Below are 7,179 nucleotides of genomic sequence, written 5' to 3' on the forward strand. Positions count from 1 at the left end.
ATACTAAATGTGTGACCAGTGAAAAGTTACTTGTAGGGTACAGTGGGATAGAACACCAACCCTGGAGTCTGTGTTCAAATCAGACACTTAACACTTCCTAACTCTGTGAACCTGGGCAAGTCATTTAATCCCAATTGCCTCACCAAATAAAGTTACTTGACTTTTCAGTGTCCCAGGTAATGATCTAAGACTAAGTAACAGATGAGTTGTTGAACCGCATCATCAGAGAAGGGAGTATTCCCATTGAGAGGGCATGTAACCATAGATGCAGATCTTGAAAAAAAAATTGGTGTAACCTTTGACAAATCATATTGTGGGTCTGCCTTACTTTTCTCATCTGTTTAATAAGGAATTGAATAGAATAGATGATATTAAATGTCCCTTCTAGTTCTATCTTTTTGTTGATTCTAGGAAGAAGGGCAGGGACAGTTCTGAGGTCTATGTGAGAGGGGAGAAGGGTTCCAAAATAATTGAAACTGCAAGGCAGCTAGATGGTGCTGTGGATAGAGCACTAACCCTTGAGTTCAAATTTGCCCTCAGACATTTAACACTTCTTAGCTGTGTGACCCTGGCCAAGTCATTTAACCCAATTGCCTCAGCAAAAAAAAATCAAAATAAGAAATCAAATCCAAGAGTATAGATGAAGGTCTAGAGAGGTTATAGCACAGTCGGAGGCAATTAGAACCAGGATGTTTTTTCTTCCCTGAAGTTGCTCAGTGCACTATCGGTTCTGATCCTTAAAGGATCATAGAAGGACCCTCCCAGTCAACTTTAATATGACACCTGCCAGACAATGGATGTGCTACCAAAGTGGTGGACTCAAGGACCGCAATCTTGAATACATGAATGAATGGCCACAAAATGAAGTACTTACTACAGGACTGTCATTGGGCTAAGGGCTGAGGATACTCCCTTCCTCCCTCCCTCCCTCCAAGAGCCTATATTCTAATAGAGTAAGCTAGCATATAGAGGGAGTATTTGTCAGAGAGACCTGTTGTGGTTTGTTTGGGAAGGCACAGAGATGATGAGTGAAGCCACAAGATTGTTGATTGACGTGTGCTTTTGGTGGCAATAACAGTATTGATTTAATTATAATTTTGAAGCTAAAAAAACAGTGGGAGAGAGGGAGGAGTAGTGGTCAGGATGGTGGTGGGAGGATTGCTTCTTGTGGAAGCAGGCAAAAGAAGTCTTTGGATATAAAATAAAGCCAGTCCCTTAAAAATGTGGAGGAAACAGATCTGTTCTTTGTTCTTTGTCTCATTCTAATCCCCTGGGACCCCCTCTTGATTTCTGAGGCCTTTGTCTCTGTCACACGTGCCATTGATTCTCATTTGTTTAAATAACGAGGAACTGTGGCAATTCCAACCTCAGCCCTTCCTTAGCATGCAAATGATGGGGTGCTATAACTTATATTTCAAAGAAGGGTGATGAGTGAGACCCTGTATAATAAGGGTCTCAGTGGGGTGTGAGGATGAAGGAACTTAGCAAGAGGACTCACATTATGGGGGCAAAATCAGTTGCCCGTGACCCTTAGCAGAGCAAAGGAAAATGATTAACATGCCTGCTTAGACAGAGCCCATTACAAGGTGTTATTAGTAGTACTTACAGCACAAGGTTAAAGTTGGATGAGACCCTAGAGACAATTTAGTGTAAGTCACTATGTTCACAGATGGGGAAAATGAGGCACAGAGAGATAAAGAGATTTGCCTAAAGTCAAAGAACAAATTAGTGGAAGAGCCCAGATTTGAGTTCCGGCCTCACAACTCCTAGATGAGTGTCCTTTTAGTATGTCACACAACTCTCCTTTCTGAAACAAGCTGTAAAATTTGAAGCCATCCTAGGGGAGTCATTAGGTGACATTTCTCAGCAACTACACCTAGAAAACACCTATTAGGAGGAGGAATGCTATGCTTTTTTTTTAAGGTGGTGCAGTGGATAGAGCACCAGCCCTGAAGTCAGGAGAACCTGAGTTCAAATCTGGTTTCAGACACTTAACACTTCCTAGCTGTGTGATCCTGGGCGAGTCATTTCACTCCAATTGCTTCAGGAAAAAAAAGGAATTGGAAAGTTACCTGTTTCTGATTTTAGGAGCGAAATCAAGTCTAGGGATGAAAAAAGGGGTGTAGGGTTGAACTTCCTTATAAAAAGACTGTGTATCTCTCTCTGATTCACTCTTCCTTCTTCCACATGGAAAAAAGGAAATGAGGTATTTAAGAGAGTTGAAGTCTATGAAAAAGTTCTTTAGCATTAGCCTACAAAAGAAGAATCACAGGAATGATTCCTTAAACTGAAGTGCCAATGGATAGATGGATGGATGGATCATTGATTGGAAGAGAAAAACATTTATTAAGCATTTATCATGTGCCAAGCATAGTGCTGTTCCAAACTAAGTGCTGGGAATACAAATAGAAAAAATCACATGCATATATCTTGTAAATAAAAAGCTATAAAAAAAGAAAAAGAAAAATCAAGGCAGTTCCTAATAACTGCAGGGACAGACAGTGCAGGGCTCAGAATTAGAAAGGAGCATCAGAACAAACGTGTTGGAATGGCTCCTCATTGGAAATACCCTAGTGTTTCCATCTTTACCACTTACAAGGACTTTCTCCCCTCTCTAATCCTTCCTCCCTGTAGCTGCCATTTTTTCCCTTGATGCATAAGTGTGACAATGCCATTGACATGTTCAAAGAGTGTAGGTGGTTCTCCATTTCATCTAGGATAAAATTTAAATTCCTTGGTCTTTTATTGAAAGCTCCCCCCATATCTTCAACCTGCTTTTATAAATATTTTATGTTATTTTGTATTCTATTTTACAGTCATATACTTTCTATTACAGTAAAACTGCTTTCCATACTGCTCTCTAAACTCTGCTCACCATTCCTAATCTCCGTGTATTTGTACAGCCTGCCTGTGTAGTCTTTCCACATAGATTTTGGCAATCCTTATCCATATTTTAACTTACACTGGCAGGTGTAGACCCTAGAGGGCTAGCCATATATCTCCCCCCAGGTCTAAATCTACCCCCTGAAGAGTTTGGGTATCTTTCTAAGCTATTCAATCCGAGATCCCATTCCAGTGTGCTCTTTCCTATATCAAATGCCCATGAATACTGACCCAATCTCAATTACCAGTGCAAATCAGCATCCTCCCGTATCACTTAGGATCGTTAGGTTTTATAAAGAGATATTTACTGAAAACCAGAGTATAAAAGCATTCCTTCAAACTGAAATCCTCTCCTTTCTAGGAGTTGTTCCTTAGGGAGAGTGGGCTCAAACTTAAAGTGTTTGCTACTAAATATATGCTTCATCAAATTCCCTTCCATGTGCAGCACAACCAATGAGTGAGCTGCTCCTTTGTTGCAAGATAAGTCGTGGCTTTCAGGTTAATTCTCTTTTGGACTAAATCCCACAGGTCACTCCTCAAATTATATGCTCCTAATCAGGATTGGCTATTGGCAAACTTTGGTAAATGTTGCAGTTACTAGACCTCAGGTAGCTTTTCCAATTTTTCAAGACCTTTAAAGGAAAGAAGTCATAAACAGACTTCCCCCCATTCCAGGAATAGCTTTCTCTTTCTTTTTTTCAAATAGTCTTTTATTTTTCCAAATACAAGCAAAGATAGTTTTCAACATTCATCTTTGCAAAACTTCGTGTTCCAAATTTTTCTCTCTTTCTCCCTTCTTTCTCCCTCCCCAAAATAGTAAGCAATCTGATATAGATTAAACATATGCAATTCTTCTCAACAAGTTTCCATGTTCGTCATGCTGCACAAGAAAAATCAGATCAATAATATTCCATTACATTCATATGCCATATCTTATTCAACCATTCTCCAACTCAACTCACTTGCCACTACAAAAGGGCTGCATAGCTTTCTCTAAAGATCATGTGTTCCTGGGCTAGCCTGGTGGGTTTTGAGGGAAAGGTACTCTCCACTGACTTCCATAGCTTAGAGAATCATCCTTACACCTCAAGACCAGCAGGAAGAAAACCATAAAATTGGTCAATTATTGGCTTTTATGTGCACCCAATTCCTATTCAAAAGCTAATCAAGAATGAAATGGAGTACCTGAGTATGTTCTGAAGCAGAGAAGCAGGCCCCTCCAATCTGCACCATTACTCACTTCCAGAGGTGGACTTTCCAAACTCCTCACATGGACCGGAAGTCAACAGAGCTTAATATATATATATGTTGCCAGGACCGGGCCCTTATTAGCAAGTACCTCCTTATACATGGAATTCCTTCCTTACCTCCATCTCAAAAAGATCCTCATTCTCCTTTCAGGCTCAACTAAGGTGAGACTTCCCATCAGAAGAAGCCCTATCTGAAACCTCTTTCCCTAGTTGCTTGACTGACTCTTTCCTCAAAATATTTTCTTTTTATCTTTGTCTACTTGCACACCCAAGTGGAACGTAGGTCTCTCAAGGACAAGAATTGTTTCTATTTTATATCTGCATTTCTAGTGTCTAGCACAGGGCCTTAAGAAAACCTTAAGAAAAATTTGTTGAATTGAATTGGACTTGGAATTGGAATTGTCCTATGAGAATGTGAAAGCAACAAAGGCCTTGACTTGATTAATAACTTGAACTAAAAGAAAAGGGCTCGAATTGCACACACACACAAAAACAGATGAAAAAAGAACCAGAAGGGGAAGTCATATAGAAGGAAAAAGAGAAGGCAAACGACAAGACAAGTTAAACAAATTGGAAAAACAAAAAAAGAGGTCAGGTAGAAAAGGGAAAGGAAGCAGGCTGCAGCTGTCCAGTATGTAAGAAGCCATCACAATTTCAAAGTTCTTAATAAGCTGCTTAAAAGATAAGATTCAAATAATCTCAGGTAGTTTTAAAAAACAAGACTGAGAATTTCAATCATTATGGAAGGGAGGGAAAACTGTACATTCTTTTGCAGTGTTTGGTGCTTGTGGTTTCTGCCACAGCCAAGTGACTGCTATACCAAGGACAGATTTTCTCCCTCCAAGAAGAGAAGTTGAAGGGATGTGAGAAATAACTTTCCAAGTTCAATGTTGTCAGGGACAATGAAAAGTTCTTTTTTTTTTTTTTAAAGGAAATGGGGCTTCAATGTTTTAAAAGAGTTCTGAAGTGATTGTAGGAAAACAAAACTTGTCAGGAGATTGGAGAAGGGGAAAAAGTCACAGAGAGAAGAAGGGAGGGGAAAGGAAGACAATTGTATGCTTGGAGGCTCTTTTTGACAGAAGAGAGCTGGAGTCTCTGAGAAGGAAGCAGGGATTTGTCCTTCATTAAATGGAATAGTAGAGACACTGAAATTCTCAGCTTAGAGACCCCAGTAAGGGTCTAAAGAAACAATGAAAATAGTTCACGATTCATTGAGCACAGGCACTGACTGAGGCAGCTACTTGTCAGTCTGATAATAGCTTTTTTCTTTTTTTTTTTTTTTTTTTTTTGGCGGAGGCAATTGGAGTTAAATGACTTACCTAGGTCACTCAACTAGGAAATGTTAAATGTCTGAGGCCAGATTTGAACTCAAGTCCTCCTGACTTCAGGACTGGTGCTCTAGTCACTGAACCACCTAGCTGCCCCCTTCAGTCTGATAATATCAATGTCTTCCTGGAGTATGTATTCAAGACATAACAGAGGTTTTCCCAAGAATTGTCAAAATTTTATGTCTATCCCCAATTCATGGTGATTCATAAGGACCCAAATGATATTGCCAGAAGTAACCTTGAAAGTATTTCCAACAATTATGAGGTTATGGACGAAACTGAAAACTGTAGTGATATTGATGCCTATTGAAGGGAAGGGAAAAAGGAAAATAATTGATTTAGGAAGAGAACAAAGATGGTGACCAAAGATGGGATTTGGATTTCTAGAGATGACAAAGTCCAGGATGGGAATGGAGTACCTAACAAAGAATGATAAGTAGGTATTTTCTGGGTGTTTTAGGAATGTAATTAATAGAGATCTAAAAGAAAAAAAAAAGGAGTGATAAACCAACCACTAAGCTAAATGCCACAGAGAATGAAGAAAGAATAGTAGTTTATATCCAGACATTCATGGGAAATAAAAATCCAAGAAAGAAGCTTGTAGTTAAAACCCATGATGTCAAATGTAGGCAACAAAGTCTGCAAAAAGCAGAATATCTAATAAATTATTGATTAGATGAAACAATCATTTCATTCTTCAAAAACTGAAGAATCAACCAGGGGGAACCTCATTCTGATTCTCACTAATTGTGGAAGAAATGGCTGCTGAGATGGAAATGATAGAAAACTCGTGGCAAAGTGATCACTTCTCACTCATGGAATACCTAATCATCTTGCACTGCATTGTCCTTCATAATCATATGGATAAAGACCTCCATGAAGGGTATTGTAGCTTATATGGCAATATTTCTTGCAGAAGATGAAGAAGTAAGAGAAATTCTATGTTGTTGGACAGCTAGGTAACCCACTGGATAAAGTGCTGATTCTGGAGTCAGGAGAAGGACCTGAGTTCAAAAATCTGCCCTCACTTACTAGCTAGACAAGTCATTTAACCCTATTTGCCTCAGTTTCCTCATCTGTAAAATGAGAAGGAAATGGCAAACTACTCCAGTATCTTTGCAATGAAAATCCCTGAAATGGCCTGAGCTTATCTGACAATTTCTCTTGCAGAAGATGAAGAGAACTCATTAAGCCCTCCAAATTAAATCAAGACATATTTTGATGAAAAGCAGCATGGCTTAATGGATAAGAGAACTGGCCTCAGGGTCAGGAAGACCTTAAATCCTCTCTTTGATTCAACAATTGAGTGATCTTGGGAAGATCTTCTACAATAGGTCAGTCACTCAGCATACATTATTAACCACTATATGTGCTAAGTTCTCAGAATAAAAATTTAAGCAACAAGACAGATACGGCCTTCAAGTTGCTTATATTCTAATAGCACATGAGAATGCATAAAAGGAAATTAAGAAGGGTAAAGGGACCAGGGCATAAATGTCCAGAGTTCAGTCTGGTGAAAAACGAAGATTTGGTTGATCTTTAAATGGACGCTTTAAGAGGAGCTATCCAATCAGAAGCAGCTTCTGCAGTGTTCATTCTAAGGCTGAAATGATCTTCTAGAATGGAGAGGTTTCTGGGGCACGATGGAAAGTTCAAAGTACAATCTTTTCTTCTCCTTTTATTGATTACCTTAAGGCTGCTGGTTCTTGGCTCTGTTC

The sequence above is a fragment of the Sminthopsis crassicaudata genome, chromosome X (genome assembly GCF_048593235.1).
Source record: "Sminthopsis crassicaudata isolate SCR6 chromosome X, ASM4859323v1, whole genome shotgun sequence".
Classification (NCBI taxonomy): domain Eukaryota; kingdom Metazoa; phylum Chordata; class Mammalia; order Dasyuromorphia; family Dasyuridae; genus Sminthopsis; species Sminthopsis crassicaudata.